We start from the raw sequence: 20899 nt of genomic DNA, 5'->3' as shown, positions 1-20899 counted from the left end.
TCTTACAAAAAAAAAAAAAAAAGAAAGAAAGTTAGGATGCTGTCATGCATAGACATTTCATATTGCTCGAAAATGTTGTTTCTTATTAAGGCAAAGACGAACAAAGGAGACATGTATATACCTAATAAAAGATGTTATGTGTTGAAGAGAAAGGAGAACAAGAAAGGCAAGAGAGAAGACAGAACGAGAAGAAAACCTGGTGCAGGCCACTTACTTCTAACATTCATGTATTCATTCATTTATTCCACTTTCATGCAATGATGATGCAACTGCTTACTAGACACAAGGCACTTTTACACTAAAGGGGATGTGAAGCAGTATCATGGTGATTGCATTCTTTAACACTTACAAATAGAGGATAACTTTCTCTCTTAGTTAGAAAGGAATAGAAAGAAAATAACAGAAAGGCAGAGAGAGAGAGAGAGAGAGCACACTATCTTTATGATAAAATCTCCAAAACAATTCTATCAGAGCCAGAGTTCTTTTTTTTTTTTTTTTTTTTTTTTTTGAGATGGAGTCACGCTGTGTCTCCTAGGCTGGAGTGCAGTGGCACGATCTCGGCTCACTGCAAGCTCTGCCACCCGCGTTCACGCCATTCTCCTGCCTCAGCCTCCCGAGTAGCTGGGACTACAGGTGCCCGCTACCACGCCTGGCTAATTTTTTGTATTTTTAGTAGAGATGGGGTTTCGCTGTGTTAGCCAGGATGGTCTCGATCATCTGACCTCGTGATCCACCCACCTCGGCCTCCCAAAGTGCTGGGATTACAGGCGTGAGCCACCACGCCCGGCCGCCAGAGTTATTTTCTAACTAAGGAGACTGAGCACTAATCCTGTCAACAAGGCCTCAGCCACCTCTCATGATCTTATCTAACCCTAATCACCTTCCAAAGGCTCCATCTCCAAATACCATCACAGTGGGGTTAAGCCTTCAACATATGATTTTGGGGGGATTCATGAACATTCAGTCCATAATAGAGAACCCTTAGGTTTCTGTACAAGACAGTCTGTCTCTTCTGTCTCTGTGACCCCATCTCCTGGCCTCTTGCAGTGACTTAAAGCATCCAAACCTCTTCAAGTGCTGGACATGCTGCAATTCCATGACCCAATCACAGGACATTTAAGCACAGCAGGTCTAGTGCATGCGACTGGAGCTGGAATTGCTACATTTCTTGGCTCCAGGCTTGTTGCCTTCCAACAAGTCTTCTTTAAAAGACTTAAAATGCACTGATTCTATGCCTCCAGAGAATCCTGGGTTATTCCAGTTCTCTCTTTTTCTTAAACCGTTATACCTTTATACATGCTTTTCCTCTCCCTGGAGTCCAGTCCTTTCTTTCCTTGCCAGAGATTCATACGATGCTTCCCAGGGCCAACCTCAAAAGTACTTAGAAGTCAATTTTTGGTCATTGCCAATATATTCTACATGTCTCTCCTGTCTCCAGTAAAGGAATGTGTGATTTTTCACAACTGCTAATTCATTACCTTTACCTCCATGAACTTTGCTTGGGTACAAATTGTGAAATGTGTGATGTCATGTGTCATGCTTTATCAATTTGGAGGTTAGTACTTAATGAAACATGTAAACAACTGAGAACTTGCAAATCTGCCCTAAAAATGATGTGTTAATTGGCTTATGGACTGGTTTCTAAGCATTGCTTGGAGGGTGGACTGACACACACACAAGCCACTGTCACCATCACCTTCAGGCTCACCCTTACCCAGGGGTTAGATAGGGAGAGGGGCAGAAGGACAAATAAACAAGAAGGCCCAACTTCCTGGGCCCTTTTTCTTGGAGGTAAGAGGTTCAGGTTCAAAGATGAAAGAAACTGAGCTTTGGTTCACCTGGACTCAGAACTGGCTCCTGAGGTCATGCCACTGCCACTCCCCACAATGGCAGGTCACTTACCACACACTCCCACAGAAGCTTTCGAATGACTAGCGAAGGTGTAAGTCACAGAGGGAGGGAGCTGGAGAGCATATTACCAATGGACCTTCTGTTTTTTTGAAAAAAAGATACAATTAAGTTGTAATATTTGTATAATATTTGTATAACCATTTGTATAACCATTCATAGATGTCCTGACTTTGATAAAGTAGAAAGTATGTGTGTATACAACTACCACTCATAAATGTGTTTATGTATTTACATTTTCACATTTCATATATTTTGACTCTTTTTTTTTTTTGAGTCGGAGTCTCGCACTGTCTGTCGCCTGGGCTGAAATGCAATGGCGCAATCTCAGCTCACTGCAACTTCCGCCTCCTGAGTTCAAGTGATTCTCCTGCCTCAGCCTCCTGAGTAGTTGGGATTACAGGTGCCTGCCACCACCCTCGGCTAATTTTTTGTATTTTCAGTAGAGACAGGGTTTCACTATGTTGGTCAGGCTGGTCTCAAACTCCTGACCTCGTGATCCACCCACCTCAGCCTCCCAAAGTGCTGGGATTATAGGCATGAGCCACTGCTCCTGGCCTCTTGACCCTTTTTTTATTAGTATGCACACTCCTAAGTAACTAAGAGCCATAAACAATAGCATTAAAGGTATATTAGTACTAAAATTAATATTAATAATCAATTAATCAAAAATGCCTACAACAATGTGGTTATAATATGGTACTAATGTTTACATGCCTAATTGCTAAATGTAGCAACTCCAGCTCCAATTGCATGTAGAAGAAATATATTTCAGAGTCAAAAGACAAGTTAAACCTTAATTTCCCACACCCCAACCCCCAAAAGTTAAATTAGCAAGCAGAAAGCACAACCAAATCTAGCTGATTTTCAATTCTATTTGTTTCCTCAAACACTTATGAGAAAAGACAAGCAATGTAATGTTCTTGATACTGTAAGTTTACAAAGATGTTTAAGACATAATCCTCTGGCTGTGCGAGGTGGCTCATGCATATTACATGAGCACTTTGGGAGGCCCAGGCAGGAGGATTGCTTAAGCCTAGGAGTTTGAGACCAGGCCTAGGCAACATAGTGAGACCCCCATCTCTACCAAAAATTTAAAAATTAGCCAGGTATGGTGGTACACACCTATAGTCCTAGCTACTGAGGAGGCTGAGTTGGGAGGATCTCTTGAACCCAGGAGGTCGAGGCTGCAGTGAGTTGTGATTGTACCACTGCACTCCAGCCAAGGTGACAAGAGTGAGACTCTGTCTCAAGAGAAAAGAAAAGAAAGGAAAAAGAAAAGAAAAGAAAAGAAAAAGACACAATCCTCAGACTCAAAGAACTTGCCATAAAAAAACAAGTATGTAAAGAAACTGCTATATAAAGGACAATCTTCTCCACAAGAAAAGTCCATAGTGGGTTGCTGTGGGATGCAAAGCAGAATTGAGGACAACTACTACTGTTTGTTTAAAAAAAGTAGATCACTAAAGGTTCTAGAATTGTCATGTGGTAGCATTTGAGAGGGCTTTAGTGGGTTTGTGGGGCTAAACAGAAAGAGCCAGCATGAATAGGCATACAAGGAAATGAGGTATGGGGCACAGTGAGGGAGTAAGGAGCCTAGTTTTCCATGGTATGAGGTACAAGATGAGGATAAGTAGAAGAAAAGGCTAGAACATGCAATAGAAGCCATGTTGGGGATGGCCTTAACTGTATCCATGCATTCCCATGCTGCTATGAAGAAATACCCGACACTGGGTAATTTATAAAGAAAAAAAAGGTTTAATTGACTCACAGTTCTGCAGGACTGGGAAGTCCTCAGTAAACTTACAATCATGGCAGAAGGCACCTCTTCACAGGGTGGCAGGAGGGAGAATGAGTGCAAGCAGGAGAAATGCGAGATGCTTATAAAACCATCAGATCTCAAGAGAACTCTGTCACAATCATGAGTACAGCATGGGGGAAACTGTCCCCATGATTTGATCCCCAGCAGATCCCTCCCACGACACATGGGGATTATGGGAACTATTAGGTTGGTGCAAAAGTAATTGCGGTTTCCACCATTACCTCCAGTGGCAAAAACTGCAATTACTTCTGTACAAACCTAATACAATTGAAGATGAGATTTGTGGGGGGACACAGCCAAACCATATCACTAACTGCCAATGTTAGCAGAGTACACTCATCAGAGCATTCTGAGAAGCACAGGCAAGTGACAAAACTCTGCTTTAAGAAGACTAATCTGGCTGCAATTAATAGGATAAATTTCCTGAAAGTGAGAAAGCAGGGTCACCAGTAAGGAAGTTATCACAACCATTTGCTCATTCACTCATTCATGCATGCATTATTTCATCAATATGTCAAGTACCTGCATGACTATATGTCAAGTACCTACATGTACTGAGGGAGCTTTGGATACAGTGACAAACTGTATGTCACATGGAGCCCTCAGGAGACTTAGAATCTAGGGGGAAAGAAGGTATCATAGTTTAGGTGGTCAAGAATTCTGATGGAGGTGAGCACAGGATGTTGGCAGGGTCCCGGAGGAGGTGACACTTGGGTTGAGCCTTGAGGGAGGAGTAGGGCTTGGTCAAAGGAAGAAGTGTGGAAAAGGTAATCTGACCAGAAGGAATAGCTGGTGCAAAACTGCAAAGCTCTTCAACAACCTGACACATTCAGGTCTGTAAGAAGCTCTAGAAAGAGGTGAATTGAGCCTTCTTTAAAAATGAAAAAGAATCACAGCCATTTATTAACTACTCTGTATGTGCTGGGTACTATTCTATACACACAAGAATTCATTTAATTCTCTTAACTTGGCGGGGCACCATGGCTCACACCTGTAATCCCAGCACTTTGGGAGGCTGAGGCAGGTGGATCACTTAAGTTGAGGAGTTCGAGACCAGCCTGGGCAACATGGTGAAACCTCATCTCTATGAAAAATACAAAAAATTAGGCAGGCATGGTTGTGCCTGCCTGTAGTCCCAGCTACTTGGGAGGCTGAGGCAGGAGAATTCCTTGAGCTCGGGAGGTCAAGGCTGTAGTGAGCCGTGATCATGCCACTGCACTCCAACCTGGGCAACAGAGCAAGACCTTGTCTCAAAAAAAAAAAAAAATTATCTTAACTCTATGAAGCAGCCACAGCTTTTCCCATTTTACAGAGGCACAAACTGACTTTGAGTGCTTCAGAAATTTGCTTCTCAGAGTCACACAGCTGTCACCAATGATTAGTGACTTCAAGCCTACATCTTTCTGACTGGAAAACCAATTTGTGTTAAGCCCTGAAGGATGGGAAAGAGTGAGTCATACAACAAAAAAGTGGAACAAGCATTCAAGGCAGAGGAAACCTGAAGACATATGTGTGTTAGTGGAGGAAGACCAACTAGAAGCAGTTTGGAAGCACCACATATGAAGTACACAGCCGGGGGCAGCAGAGGGGTCTGTGTGCTCGAGGGTGGGACAGGGCACTGGGAAGGTTAAGAATTGGAGAGAGAAAGTGGCAATGAATTGAGTTCCACTTTGGACATGCTGAGTTGGAGATGCATGTAGAACAACTGCCTGGAGATGTCAAATAGCTGCTGAGTTATAGTTCTAGGCTCAGAAGAAAGGTCTGGGCATTGAATAAAAATTTGACCTATACATCTAGGCAGGAAAACAAATCATCATCACAAGCATTGACTGTTAACCAGGCACCGCACCTAATGCTACCTATGCATTTTCTGTTTAACACTCTCAACAGCCATACAGAGTAGGTAACTTATGAGCCTCATTTTACAGACAATGACTCTAAGCCACAAGACATTCAGTAGCCTGCCTAGGGTCATAAAGGATCTGCATACTTCTACATTCAGTTTCCAAACTTTTGTGACTGAGATCCGCAGCAGAAATGTATTTTATGTTGCAGTCCAGTAATAGATACATATATTTCACTGAAACAAAGGTTGCATGAGATCACATTTAGTCCGATGCCCTCTGCTATTTCCTATTCTATTTCATTTTTCAGTAAACTGGCTGCAACTCACTAACTTGATTCACAACCCGCTCATGAAGCCCACAGTTTGGGAATCGCTATCCAACACCTTCTTTCCTCCCACCCCTGAATCACAGTGTGACTGCAAGGATAAGGGAGATGCAAGCGACATCATAGATGTCAAGGAGAAAACTGCACTTCTGAGTGGTTGTGAGTCTTGAGCATAAAATGATGAGAATTCAATCTCTTCTGCCAAATAATGCCCCAAGGACATGTCTGTGGAAGCTAGCTCTTCCGCAGTGACTCATTTACACCTGTCAGGAGTATTTATGGGGATTGAAGCCGTTATTGCTGCCAAGCTTTCTCACTGTATGGTGCAGGAAAAGATGCAGATGCACTTAACTTTGAAGAATTTTAAAGTTGTTAGTTCTAAAATTGCTATGGTATTACATTAGAGCAGGATTTGGGCACATATCCCAAAGCAAAGCAGCCCGGTGCCTGTACTCCCCTTGCATGTAATTCCTGCAAACAGTGATTGCAACAGGAAATCATACCTCCGTGGCAGAAATTATGCAATGCAGCATTTAACATCTCTCTCAGCAGGAAATGGTTTTGCTGGCAGGAGTTTTGGAATTAACCATAAAAAGATATCATAGACCCTGAATATATGCATCCATCCTTCCTTCTACTTCATAGGAAGAGAGGAAATGTTCCTTCCCACCAAAATTGAAGCATTCTCAGTGGCCCACCTGCCTCCCTACCACCTCCACGCCTCACTCCTTCAACCCTTTCCTCTTTAACACCATCATCTCCTCCTTTCCCATGGGTTTCTTCCTTTCTGACTTCAAATACACATTGGTGTCCTCTAAAAAAACAAAAAAGCACCTCAGCAACAAAGAATTTTGGGGGTGATATAATTGGTCCTATCTCAACAGTAGCCATGGTTACAGAACTATATTCATTTGTCAAAATTCACAGAATTGAACACCAGAAAAGGTGAATTTGACTGTAAGTAAAGTAATCAATATCTCAAAAAGAAAACCCCACAACTTTCCAATAAAAACCCCCCACACCATTTTCTAAATCCTGCCACCCTGTAATTATCATCTGACTTCCTTCCTTCCTTTCTTTGGCACTTTCTTTTCCCCATGTCCTCATTTTAGCTAAACCAAAGTCTTCTCCCAGTCGTCCCTCTTCTCCTCCCACCTTCTACTGGAAACTCTTTTTCTTTGGCTTTGGAGGTAGAGAACTTTACCATTTCTCCTCTACTTTAAATGCTTCTTATCCTTATTCTTAGCAATCTTCTAACTCCGGGAATTTGCCAAAACATCAAGCCACTGCTCTTCTCCTACATTCACTCACTCAGAGACCGCACCCACTCTTGTGATTAGATGACTGCTGGAATGCATTTGACTTCCAAATCTATGTCTAGAGAGGGGGCAGCTGGCTTAGGTTTCCATGGCCCAGGGGACAGCTCCACCCAGCTCTGTCACCACCTCCAATTCAGCACCTGCAGCTCTGAGTCTCCCCCTGCTGCCTTTGCTAGCCACTCTCACTGGAGTGGCTGACCTTATCACTGGAGCTTCTCCCAGGGCCAGAAACCCTGAAGACACCACTCAGCCCCTAAGTCAGGTACAAAGGAGAAAGGAGACAAGGGAATGTTCTGTAAACTGTTATGTTCTAGACTTAACGACACATTACCATTGCTACTACTTAAATCTTTTCAACTCTTCCTTTGAAATGTGTCTTGATTTTATCTACTTTTCTCCACCCCCGCCCCAACCTATGGCCTCTAGTTCCCTCCCTTCCCTCCAGCATATTCTGCATGCTGGGGTCAGTCCACTCTCACTAAAACACCTCTTTGCCTCTCACTGTGCTGGTCACGACTCAATTTTTTTTATTTTTGAAAATTTATTATTTATTTATTGTTTTGAGATGCAGCCTCACTCTGTCACCAGGCTGGAGTGCAGTGGCATGATCTTGGCTCACTGCAACCTCTGCCTCCCAGGTTCAAACGATTCTTCTGCCTCAGCCTGCCAAGTAGCTGGGACTACAGGCGTGCGCCACCACGACCAGCTAATTTTTGTATTTTTAGTAGAGACGGGGTTTCACCATGTTGGCCAGGCTGGTCTCGATCCATCTGCCCGCCTCGGCCTCCCAAAGTGCTGGGATTACAGGCGTCAGCCACCTCGCCTGGCTACTCATGACTCTTTAAAGGTGGCTGTTAGAGTTGAATTGTGTCCCCCTCCCTCCAAAAAGATATATTGATGTCTCCCAGTACCTCAGATTGTGACTGTATTTGGAAATACTACAAGTTGAGTATCTTTTATCCTAAATGCTTGGGGCCAGAAGTATTTTTGGATTTTGGATTTTTTTTCATATTTTGGAATATGTGCAGATACTGACTGGTTGAGCATCCGCAATCCAAAAGACTGAAATCTGAAATGCTCCAATGAGCATTTCCTTTGAGCATCATGTCAGCACCCAAAATGTTTTGGACTTGGAGCATTTCAGATTTTTGGATTTGGGATGCTCAACCTGTACAGTGTAGGTCTTTAGGGAGGTAATCAAGTTAAAATGAAGTCATTAGAGTGGGCCCTAATCCAATATGACTGATGTCCTTACAAAAAGGGGGAATTTGGACACAGAGACAGGCATGGAGGGACGATTATGTGAAGACACAGAACATTATTTACAAGCCAAGGGAAGCGTGGGACAGCCGGACGCTAGGACAGAGGCATGGAGCAGATTCTCCCTCATGCCGCCACCCTTTAGAGCACCTAAGCATCAAGTCTGTATTTCTCCAATGGGCACTGAAGATCCTCTTTGATTCCACCTCCTTATTTCACCTCAATGCCCACGACTTCCTTGCCTAGACCTGCTCAGTCCCTCCTCCCATCAGATGTGTCTGGCTCCTAATCCCTGTCTGGAAAACGACTCTCCACCTTTGCTTGGGTTGTTCCCAATACCCATTGTGCCCTTCCCACTTCCCTCTTCCATCTAAATCTTGCACATTCTTTAAGTTCTAACTTTAGTCCCTCTTCCTCAATTATATTATCCTTGATTTATTACCTTATTGTGTTCTCTCTCTTTTCTGAACCATCATTGTACTTAATGTCTGTATCATATGAGTTGACATTTGATTGTCTTGTTCACATGACTCCCTAATGGTTTCTTATGTGATATTCTTGGGTCTAGAGTTAAATTTAAAGTAAACAATCTCTATTGAAAACCACTTTTCCAGACACTTTCCTAGATTTGTTTTCTCAACAAAACATCCTTTCTTCTAGAGCTTCCCACAATTCTTGTATCCATTTATCATATGTCAACCAATCAAGTATACTTGAGCATGTATTTCAGTGAGAAAGACATCCTAGGTGTGAGTCCTGACTCCCGCTTTACTGGAAAAGTCACTTGACTTCTTGGAAACTTAGTTTCCTCGCTTCTAAGATGTTACCTCTCAGGGACATTGTCAAGATAAGATGGAATTATTTCTGTGAAAGTGATTTTTAAACAGTAAAGCCTTGCTCAAATGAGAGGTTAAATCATTATTATGATCTCAGTTCCAAGTGAGCTCAGCTAGTTACCTGCTATGCTGATGAAATTATAGGCTTGAACCAAGTGAGCTGGTTCTTCTAGATTTGTGCCACAGGGGCCAATAAATTTCATAACTAATAAAAATTGATAGGATGGATGGAGAAAACTACAAAGCATATCCTGGTGGGTCAACAGGGTTATCTTCATAAATAAAAGACAGATAGCATACTGTCACCTCAATCTCCCTTAAGGCATGCAGTATCCCAGGTTCTCAGGAGAAACTGACAGTCCCCATATTTCCAGCTGTGGTACAATAAATCAACAAGGTAATATGTTATGCCTGAGACAAGTGTTTGTTTGGTGTGTTTTTTGTTTTTGTAACTGAATTCTACTGGTTTTAAGACTGAACATGGGCTGGGTGCAGTGGCTCATGTCTGTAATGCCAGCACTTTGGGGAGGTGGAGGCAGGCAGATCGCTTGAGCCCAGGAGTTGGAGACCAGCCTGGACAGCATGTCAAAACCCTGTCCTGCAAAAAATATACAAAAAGTAGCCAGTCATGGTGGTGTGCACCTGCAATTCCAGCTACTCGGGAGGCTGAGATGGGAGGATCGCTTGAGCCCTGGAGGCAAAGGCTGCAGTGAGCCATGATCAAGCCACTGCACTCCAGCCTGGGCAGCAGAGCAAGACCTTGTCTCTTAAAAAAAAAAAATAGTGTGGATGGCAAACGTATTGAGACTGTAAGTACCGTAGCAGTCATCATGTGTAAAATTCAGAAAGCCAGGGCCTAGGCCCCTACAGACTGAAAGACAGATCTAGGACACGGGCAGGGGTGTATGTGCCTTGCCTTCTTCTCTCGGGTTAGCCTGTGAACTCCTGTCCCCCTCGGCCCCCATCAACAGATAGTAGCTGAATGAACTGGCTGAATAAGGAAGATTGAAGACTAAACTCTGCAGAGGTAGAAAGACCTGGCAGTACTTGGTGAATGCATTTATCCAAGGGACTTGAATGAGAGAAAATGCTTAGAAAAAAAATCTAAGGAAAGAAATGTATTTAGTTCTATCAAGATTTAGTTTTAGCATGGAGTATACTGTGTGCAGTAAGCCCCAAAGATGCCAGGAATATTTTGTACTGCATTACAAATGAAAACCAGCTTCCGTGCAGATGGGATTCAGAATTTCATACCCTGGCAAATCTGTCTTCCTTCTATTACAGAAACTACTTCAACTGTTCCAAGCAAATGCTTAATAATTATTTCCCCTTCTTGATGTTTAAAGGCTTTTTAACAAGAAAAATGAATTTGATTTCTAATAGATACTGTTTAAAAATTCAGAATCTGGCCAGGTGCGATGGCCCACGCCTGTAATCCCAGCACTTTGGGAGGCCGAGGCAGGCGGATCACCTGAGGTCAGGAATTTGAGACGAGCCTGGGCAACATGGCAAAACCCTGTCTCTACCAAAAAATACAAAAATTAACCAGGCGTGGGACCTGTAGTCCCAGCTACTTGGGAGGCTGAGGCAGGAGAATGGTTTAAACCCGGGAGGCGGAGGTTACAGTGAGCAGAGATTGCACCACTGCACTCCAGCCTGAGTGACAGAGTGAGACTCTGACTCAAACAAAACAAAACAAGACAAAACGAAACAAAAAAATTCAGAATATTTGTTTAAGTGAAACAATATATGTGGACTACAAGAAAAATGCTTATAGAGGAAATCCCTAAGAAATCGAATTTCTTTGTCCTTTAATGAAATTGTGTTAAAAATGAGTAAAATATACTTTCTTCTCCAAGGTCTGTAGCTTAAGCAGAGACTTTAGAGTAAATGTCACAAGAAAAAGCAGCACTTTGCACAGGGCCCCATGTACCCTCACCCCCACCTCTTCCCTTTCCAGGCTCCCAGATCTTTTCCTGTTGTTTTAGTGGGGGTTTGTGGTCTCTGAGTGGATTTTAGCCTTCAGTCATTGGTTGCTTTATACGTGAGGTTACTAGATTGAGACACCATTTGTGGGGGGAAAAGGATGAAGGATACTCAAAGGCTAATTGCTACTTGAAGGCAGAAAATAGGGAAAAACAGCAAAAAGACTGCAGTTAGCCTCTGCTCATCCTTCCTCTAAATAAATGGTCACTTGATTGTACATGACTATGACTGCCGCGTGACCTGGGGCAAAAGAGAGCACATATCATTGAAGGCTCATTTGCTGTACAGCGTGTGTGCCACAACAGATGGACAAAGCATTGTTTTTATAAGATGGAAAGCAGCTTTGTAAGAAAGAATTCTGTTTAATGGTGGCAGGAGTCTGGAGACCATATTCTGTAACTGTTGAATTGAGTTTTGATTGCTGGCTTCGTTATTGGCTAAGATTGAGAAGCTAAAGATACCCAGTTATTGCCATTTGTTTTCTGCAGCAACCCAGATCCGAACATCCAGAATACCCTCTACGAAACTGTATAGATTAAGTGTTATCTTTTAGCAAGCCACATTTAGTTTTTCTCTCTGGAGTTACTTTTAAAGCTATTCAGACAGCTCATCTTAGCCATCAGACCCACACATGGGGTAAAGTGGCTGAGGACCCATGGGTATTTCTGTTCTAGAGGTCTCAGGAAGTACTAAGTATATGGCCAGGATTTGGGTGGTGAAGGAAATGGAGTGACAAGGATGATTCATACTTGGAAGGAGAGGAAGGACAGGGTGTCAGATGAAGCATCCACACAGTTGACAAGGGTGTTTATGGATAGAGAGTAGCTGATCCTGTGGCCTTCAGCCCATTTGGGTACCCTTTTATCCACTTTCTGTGGGTGACATCTCATTGGTCACGCTAAATAAGGGGATATCCAAAATGTTTACCTCGCATAAGAGGTTCACTTTTATAATCTCTTTCTTGGACTAACATGGTAATTATTTTGCCTTCCATAAGCAGAATCCAGTGCATTGGAGGGAACCCTGGACATATGCTGAACAATAAGGAGAGCCAGTTGCCCAATATCTGCAAGGAGATTGTTCACAGCCAATACCGAGGAGAGTACTAAACACTGAGATAGATTTTGCTGCTGCTAAGGCAAACTATTATAATCTTGAACTACAAAAAGTGGGGGAGGGTGTGGTCAGACAAGTTCCAGCCCTTCCCCTTCCCCCACCGTGACTCTAGTTCACAATTTTAATTCCCAGGAGAATCACAACTGAAGCAGACTACCCAGCTGAAAAGAGAGACGTGCACCCTCCATTGTGTCCAATAGCCGAGGACATACAGGCAAGCTAACGAGATGCAAATCCCATTCAATGTGGCTAATGCCCTTTTTATCCCTAACCAAAGACCTAGAAAACTCATTCAATTTGGTGGTTTTCTAATATAGCTTCCACACCATCGTTGAATGTGCAACACTAATTTAAATAAATTGCATGTAGTCAGCAAAAGAGACAGTTCTGTCTTTGTTTAGTCTCAGAGGCTATTTTGGCGATTAAAGAGACCCGATCTCATCCTCTTAATTAAGGCAAAGCTCAAGCCTATCTACTATTCACCCTCAAGCAGTGTTTCTATGATGGGTTATTTTGGCGCTACCCAGGGCCACTGTTGAATTGTCTGGTAGCTGAGGAGAGGACATTTTAGGAATAGAACCGTGCACTGAACAAGAGTCTTGGAGTTAAGTAGCAAATGCCACTTCACCCAGGTAATGCTGAAAGAGCCTTTTACCGACACACCTTTCACTGCCAAAGGAAACAAATTTTAGGTTGGGGCCAACTTGATTCTCTCAGAAAGTGTTTGTAGCTGAACCACTGCAGAGGGTTCTACCACAGCCAGAGCTGATTTCCTCACTGAGGAAAGACTTGAGGAGCTCAGAGAACAGGAGGGAGAAGGATGCTCACTAATGCCTAAAGGTACCACCAGGACTTGAAAATTCCTTCAAGACTTGTTCTTTGCCTTTTAGGCTATTGTACTTTCCAGATCATAAGCAGGGGGCTCAGAACATAGTATTTGCTCAATAAATCCTTGTTGGCTAGCAGACTGGGGCATGGGCTTGAAAATTATCTTTCCTTTCTTCTACCTGATTGGGCAGAACATTCTAAAAGGAAACTTGTTCTAATCTTTCACATTTTTGGTCTTAGATCTCTCTTTTCAGGAGTCTTAATCTGAGAGACTTTCCATTTTGTTTGCTTCCTGGTCCTCAAAGTCATCATCCCCGAAGGTCAGCAATGAGAGTACTAAAACGCTAGTCCTCATCCTAATGGGAGATAAGTAGGTCAGCAACTCTGTGCCTCTCTTAATATTTTAGGTTGGACCAATGACTGCATTAAACTAAAAAAGGCGTCCCTCAAACAGCAGACATTCTGAAACCTGAAAAACACTTACACTGAAGAGATGTCAGTTTAAAAGGGTATTCATCTCTCAAAACTCCAACTGCCTGCAGCATATTTCTACAAATTGCCCTTGTTCCAGAAGTCAGCATGTCTTAGGTTAGTTCGTTTTACTGCAGTTAAGACAGAAGCAAAACCTGTATCCACAGCTTCTATTTGAGCCCTTCTAAACAGTCTTAAATTAATAAAGATGCTGACATATATGGTATTTTTTTTAGACTCAAGAACACATTTTAGTCTCTTGGGCCAGCCCTTCTGCATAGACACATTTCATCTACATATACAGTATATTATGAAAAAGGAAAATATTAAAAATTCTAGGGAGAGGATATTTCTGTTCAAGGATTAAGATGAGATTCAAAGGCAGGACATAGGCCAGGCACAGTGGCTCGAGCCTATAATTCCAGCACTTTGGGAGGCCAAAGCAGGAGGATCGCTTGAGGCCAGGAGCTCAAGGAGAGCTTGGGCAACACAGTGAGCCACTGTTTCTACAAAAAATTTAAAAATTAGTCAGGTGTGGTGGCACATGCCTGTAGTCCCAGCTACTCGGGAGGCTGAGGTGGGAGAATAGCTTGAGCCCAGGAGTTGGAAGATGCTGTGAACCATGATTGTGCCACTGCACTGAAGTTTGGGTGACAGAGTCTCTAAAAAAATTAAAAAAGTAAAACCACAAACAACCAAAGGCAGGATATGCAAAAATAATATAGCGTTACATAGGAAATAACTATATTAGTAATACAAAATATTTGCCAACAAAAGCTCACTTTCTGAGATTGAATTTCCAGTAAACCCTCTAACCAGACATAAAAGCTGAGTGTCTAGTAAATAGTGGCTCAAGGTCATGAAATTCACTTCCCTTAATTTCCTCTCTACCTATTTATCTCAAAGGTTGCACTTGCCAATTCTTTTAACCCTTAAACCAAATACTACCCATTTCTAAAGACCTGTCATTTTCTTCCAGAGAAAATACTAAATTAAACTCATAGATGGACTTTTTCAGACATGCCAACTAACAGGTCAGGCTGAAGGTCTAAAATGTAAAAGTATAAGAAATAATGTTGGGACTAAGTATGATATTATGCCAGCCTTTGCCTCAAGCATTTTAAGATAACATTCACAGAATAGCCTCTCAAACAGACATTCTAAGCAGGAAGTCTTTTCTCAAGAAACCAAAAAGGAAAACCATCATTGTTCCTGTCTTCATCATTAGTAGCAGCATCAAAAGCATTTGCCAGGTGCTGAACCACCAGCATAAACTTTTAGTACCTGTACAAATCAAGCTAAAGCTGTCTTTGGGAATTTATAATCTAAGACATATTTGATATAAACCAAGCAGTGTCATTTTTCATGGAGTGGTGAAAGAAGGAGAAAGTTTTGATAATGTTATTGCACCAGGATTTCAGGGCTTCAAGATGTCATTTTCAAAGCTTCCTAGGGCCTTGCTATATTACCCAATTGAGTTATCATCATTGAATAGGCCAAATTCTTACCAATCAGCACTAGGAGAGGTAGTGAGTAACTGCTGCTCAGAAAAGGCCAAGTAAACAGATCATTCCTGACACACAAAATAACTATCCAACCTCTTTCTAGAGTAGTCAGTGGTCAGAAATTGAAAGGATAGAATTCAACCCAAGGACAGACTAAAGAAAAGGTCAGAAAATAAGATGTTAACTCTCACTGAGACTATCTAACCCATTTATATTTAGTGTCTTATAACAACTTCCTTCCATTTGTATTTAAATTTGAAGTAGAAATCAGGAAGCCATGCAAGTCAGCATTAAAATGATGATGCAAGAAAAATATTCAAGATGTGAGTGTGATGCTTATTTTTGACAGATACAATGGAATTTCTAGTGGAGGATTTAATCGACATAGAATTTTCCAGGAAAATAAAGGCAGGAATTGGAAAAATGTTCTCAGGGAATACTGATAAGGGACAGTCATCTAAACAAACCTTGTCAGTGATGGTATCCTAGATTCCATGATCCAAAGTAGAGTTATGGTGGGTAGCTAAATGGGATTATATAGAAAAGGATAGAAAGAAAAGGGAGGCTGCTAGGAAAAGAATGAGTTAAAAGAATGAGTTAATGAGGGCAAATGGGATGTGGTGTTCTGTACCTAGCCCAGAACAGGCCAGATTACCTCACCTAGAAGACTTTTCATTAGTGTAGATGGCCCTGCCCAACTCAGCCCTAAGGGAATCCATATTTACCCTAAGGGAGAAGGGAGGTGGAGTTCATTTTAATTGATCCTTCATTGTTATATGAACCTAAGTTGGAAAGGGAAGGAAATGCAATGTGTATCATAAAGAATTTAATCAAGTACTTTCTATCTCTAGCTAAGGGTGAGGTAGTCAAAGCCTTCTGACTCACCCCTGCTCTTTTGTTTCTTGGAGCTGAAGGGCAGGTACCAGTTCTGCCAAAGATGAAATCAAGTGGAAATTTGAGAGGAAAGGTCACGTGGAGCTGGGAAGCAGTGGACCCAGCACAATACCTACTCCCACCCCCGGGAAAGGAACCCTCAATACAAGTTGTCAGGCAACAACTCTTAACTACATTCTAAAAATATTGATGTAAAATTTAATCTCCATTTTTAGAAGAAAACAATGAAGAAAGGCATAGATGTGCATACTGCTACAAGAACAACCCCTCACACCCTAAGGGGCTAGCCTAATCTTTGGATGGCTGGAATTCTAAGTGCTCTAAAATTAACTCTTTAAAAGTCTTTGAATCTAAAGCTGTCTCTGTTCCACAAATTAAAGCTGGTGATTTCCCGGGAAAGCGAAGGGGCCTGGTGGAAGGCATCAGTTGCTCCATGGGGTTGGATTACAGGTCGGAACGAATTTGGGGTTCACAGAATGCTTTGGATCTGACAGGCATTTAGTGAGACGAACCGTCCTCCACACTCCCAGCTTTTTATCTACTTTGTCAGCGGCATGCAGCTTTCAACGCCGGGCAAGTATTTTCAGAATACATACACCAACCAGAAAGAGCCCTGCAAACCCTCAAAAGTCACCATCTCCCTGCTCTAATAAGCCCGAACTGTAGTACGAGCTGGGGCAGAGGATAAAAGAGGAGGCTAAAGGAAGGAAAGTAGTTTTAGGAAAACGACCAAACGTTTTTAAAGAAAAAGAGGAAGCCGATCTTTTCAAAATTACTACAGTCCTGCTTTCAGATTGCTCAGTATCTTTTTTTCTCTGCAAAATGACTTTGAAAGCTATCCTGCATGACGCGGGTGACTGAGGACGGCAGAGGTCCGCGACTCCCGGGAGAGCTCCCCGGGCAGGGCCTGGGAGCCGCGCCGCGTCCAGGTTCTGCAGCTCAGCGGCCCTGTTGCTGACAGCTCTGCGCCGCGCCGACCCACTGCACCCGCTCCAGGCCGGCTGCCAGCCCCGCAGCGCCCGTCCGGAAATGGACTCTGGGCAGGCTTCCCGCACGCTCCGGCCACCGGACCTTGCCCGGGCGGGAGGGTTCCCAGGGCACAGCCCGAGCCACGACTTACTACGAGACGGCGACTCGCTTCGCGGGAACAGCGCGCGCTCCGGAGTGGCCTGGGCCTCACCCCTCGGGCCTGGGCCTCGCTGCGCCCCCAGCCAGGGCCGAGGTGCCCTAGCTCACGACATCAGGCAGCGGGCAGGCGACCCAGGACTTCGCACCCGCTCCTCTCCGCCTCCTCCTTCCTCCCCCGCAGCCGCCCTTCTGCAGCCTCAGGCGATCTGAAGGTGAAACTGCTTTGTCCAAGGCCGTTTTCTGAGCGAGCGGCTCAAGTAGTAAAAACAGACCAGAGGAGGAAAGTCGGCCTCCTGGCTGGACTCTGAATGGCTTTCACCGGGTGTCCTCGGCTCCAAATGGCTCTCTGGTCGGTCATTTCCATTCTGTGCTCAGGCCCAGAGCAGTGAGACATCTGTTTTCCATCAACCGCGAGGCAGAGGCAAATCCTGGATTAGATGTCGCCGGGCGCTCGCAGCATTTTCAGGCCCGGCACGACAGCTAATCCCCGCACAAAGAGCATGAAAACAAACACGCAAGTTGGTGCCCGGTTCCAGAAAGATTTCCCTGTGCGATGACTAAAGGCTCCTGCAGCCAGCCTCCAAGATGGGCCAATCGCAGCACAGGGGGGCAGGAAAAGGGGGTTGGCTCGGTTTTCAGGTCTCCTGAAAACGCATCCTCTTCCCCAGTCCCGTAAACACAAATGCAAACACTGTCCTTTCAGGGGAAGTGAGTTCAGCTTGACGGGGCTGAGAGAGCTGAAATGGGCCGGCCTCCATCATGACAGTTCATTATAAGCAAGCACAGCTCCTGAATGTGAGCGAAGAAAAAAATCTCTGCGTTTCCTTCAAGTGAATGTTAACAAATGAGTCAAGTATGATACAATCAGTCCTGAAAATGATAAGCCATGACTGTCTCTACAGGTCTTTTTACTCCGTAAAAGAAGTTGGAGTAGGGACCCTTCTTTCTCTCTCTCTTTCCTTCCTTCCTTCCTCCCTCCCTCCCTCGCTCTTTCCTTCTTTTCTCCCTCCCTTCCTTCCTCTCTCGCTCCCTCCCTCCTCCCTTCCTCCTTCCCTTCCTTCCTCCCTCGCTCCCTCCCTCCTCCCTTCCTCCTTCCCTTCCTTCCTCCCTCCCTCCCTTCCTTCCTTGCTCTTTCCTTCCTTCCTCCTTCCTTCCTTCCTCCCTCGCTCCCTCCCTCCTTCCTTCTTTCCTCCCTCCCTCCCTCCCTCGCTCTTTCCTTCCTTGCTTGCTCTTTCCTTCCTTCCTCTCTCCCTTCCTTCCTTCCTCTCTCCCTTCCTTCCTTCCTCTCTCCCTTCCTTCCTTCCTCTCTCCCTTCCTTCCTTCCTCCCTTCCTCACTTTCGTTCCTTTTCTCCCCCTCTCCCTCCCTCCCTTCCTTCCTCCCTCGCTCCCTCCCTCCTTCCTTCTTTCCTCCCTCCCTCCCTCCCTCGCTCTTTCCTTCCTTGCTTGCTCTTTCCTTCCTTCCTCTCTCCCTTCCTTCCTTCCTCTCTCCCTTCCTTCCTTCCTCTCTCCCTTCCTTCCTTCCTCCCTTCCTCCCTCTTTCCTTCCTTCCTCACTTTCGTTCCTTTTCTCCCCCTCTCCCTCCCTCCCTCCCTCCCTTCCTCCCTTGCTCCCTCCCTCCCTCCTTCCTTCCTCCTTCCCTTCCTTCCTCTCTCCCTTCTTTCCTCACGCTTTCCTTCCTTCCTTCCTTATTTCCTCCCTCCCTCCCTTCCTTCCTCGCTCTTTCCTTCCTTCTTTTCTTTTTTCCTTCCTTCCTCCCTCCATCCTTCCTTCCTTCCTCCTTCCTTACCTTCCTCCCTTCCTTCATCTGTCACAAGGCTGAGAATACAAAGCTTGAAAAAGCATGAGCCTACTTTCAAGGGCCTTATCTTCTTTGGGGGGCAGGGGGGAAGGTGGGGAGGGACGACCTACAATTTCAAAACACTATAAAATGATAGAAGTGTATGGACAGAGGGTTATAGGAACATAGAAGCAGGAAACGAAGAAAGGCCTCCCAGAGGAGGCTGCATTTGTTTGGTTTTTTTGTTTGTTTGTTTTGAGACAGGGTCTCGTTCTGTTGTCCAGACTGGAGTGCAGTGTCACAAACATGGCTCACTGCAGCCTTGACTTCCTGGGCTCAAGCGATCTTCACATCTCAGCCTCCCGAGTAATTGGGATTATAGGCACACCGCCACACTCGGACATTTCATATAAATGAAATCATATAATATGTGTGGGCTTTTGTGTCTGGCTTCTTTCACTCAGCAAAATTTTTTCAGTTTACTCAGGAATCCGCATAGCATGTGTCAGTACTTCATGACTTTTTATTGCCAAAGAATGTTATATTATATAAATACACCACATTTTGCTTATCTGTTCAACATTTGATAGACATTTGGATCGTTTCCACTTGTGGCTAGTATAAATAATGCTGCTATGAACATTTGAATGCAAGTTTTTGAGTGGACATATATTTTCATTTCTCTTGGGTATTTACCTAGGAGTGAAATCGCTGGGTCATACACTAATTCTATGCTTAACATTTTGAGGAACTGCCAGACTGTTTTCCAAAGCAGTTACACCATTTTACACTACCACGAGTAATGTATGAGGGTTTCAATTTCTTGGTGGGTGTGAAGTGGTATTTCATGGTACTTTTGCTTTGCATTTCCCTAATGACAAATAATGTTAAGTATCTTTTCATGTGCTTGTTGACCATTTGGGTATCTTCCTTGTAGAAATGCCTACTGAAATGTTTGCTCATTTAAAAAAATTTATTTTTAAAATTAGGGTTAAATATATATAACAAAACTTACTATTTTGTTATATCAAAATGTATATATACTGTGAACAGTACATTTACATTGTTGTACAACCAACACTATTTGCCCATTTTAAATTGTCCTTTTAAACTTGTCTTTTATTGTTGAATTCTCACATTCTGGATGTGAGTTCCTTATCAGATGTGTGCTTTGAAAATATTTGTTCTTATTCTATGGGCTGTCCTTTCACTTTCTTGATGGTGTCCTAATAGTCTTTAATAAATTTCTTTTACTTTCAGACTAACTAGAGTTAGTCTGTTGTCAGAAGCTAAGAACACTCACAGATGCACTGTGTCCTGTTAAATGCCATCCTTTTCTATAACAACCTGTCTCTCATCATATCTTCTATCCAATATTGCCTTAGAACTTTGATTTTTTTTTTCTAAAGCTTTTCTCATTCTATCTGAATCCCACCTACGTCTTATATTTACTGGGCACAGACTCAAAGCATCAGCAGTCACCACCAACACAATTATGAGCAGTTACCAGTGGCCTTCCTATTTATTTCCCACTTCTAACCCAATTCTGGCTCAAAACCCTGCAGTCAAGGGCAATGACCTCCCCGTCTCTTGACTCCTTTTACACTGTTCCTCCCTTTCCTCAATTACATTGCCATAGCCACATGGGATCTTATGAGATCAACGTCCTATTTAATCTCTGGATCATCCTTAGTGCCCAGGACAAGGCTTTGCAAAATCCTGGATTACAATAAATGTGTATTAAATGGAAATGAATCTTGTGCTCTATTTCCTTCATTTTATTTTATTTTACTCATTTTATTTATTTTTATTTTTTCGAGATAGGATCTGGCTCTGTCACTGAAGCTAGGGTGCAGTGGCACAACCTCGGCTCACT

General features: G+C 43.5%; 1 protein-coding gene across 15 annotated transcripts in view; it reads right to left on the bottom strand.

Moving 5' to 3' along the window:
* TRIM2 (tripartite motif containing 2) overlaps window positions 1-20899 on the bottom strand; it is a 187545-nt gene that overhangs the window by 99197 nt on the left and 67449 nt on the right. For 3 of the 15 annotated variants that reach the window (XM_054683434.2, XM_054683435.2, XM_063809111.1), the window contains exon 1: window positions 17238-18010. The exons of 10 other annotated variants lie outside the window; for them this stretch is intronic. The gene's annotated coding sequence lies outside the window, so the exon portion shown is untranslated. Of the gene's footprint in view, window positions 1-17237; window positions 18035-20899 lie in introns of those variants that run through there. 2 more of the 15 variants (XM_063809106.1, XM_063809105.1) reach the window with 2 other exon arrangements.

This window comes from Pan troglodytes, chromosome 3, assembly GCF_028858775.2.
Source record: "Pan troglodytes isolate AG18354 chromosome 3, NHGRI_mPanTro3-v2.0_pri, whole genome shotgun sequence".
Classification (NCBI taxonomy): Eukaryota; Metazoa; Chordata; class Mammalia; order Primates; family Hominidae; genus Pan; species Pan troglodytes.
This window is presented reverse-complemented; position numbering and strand designations above follow the sequence as displayed.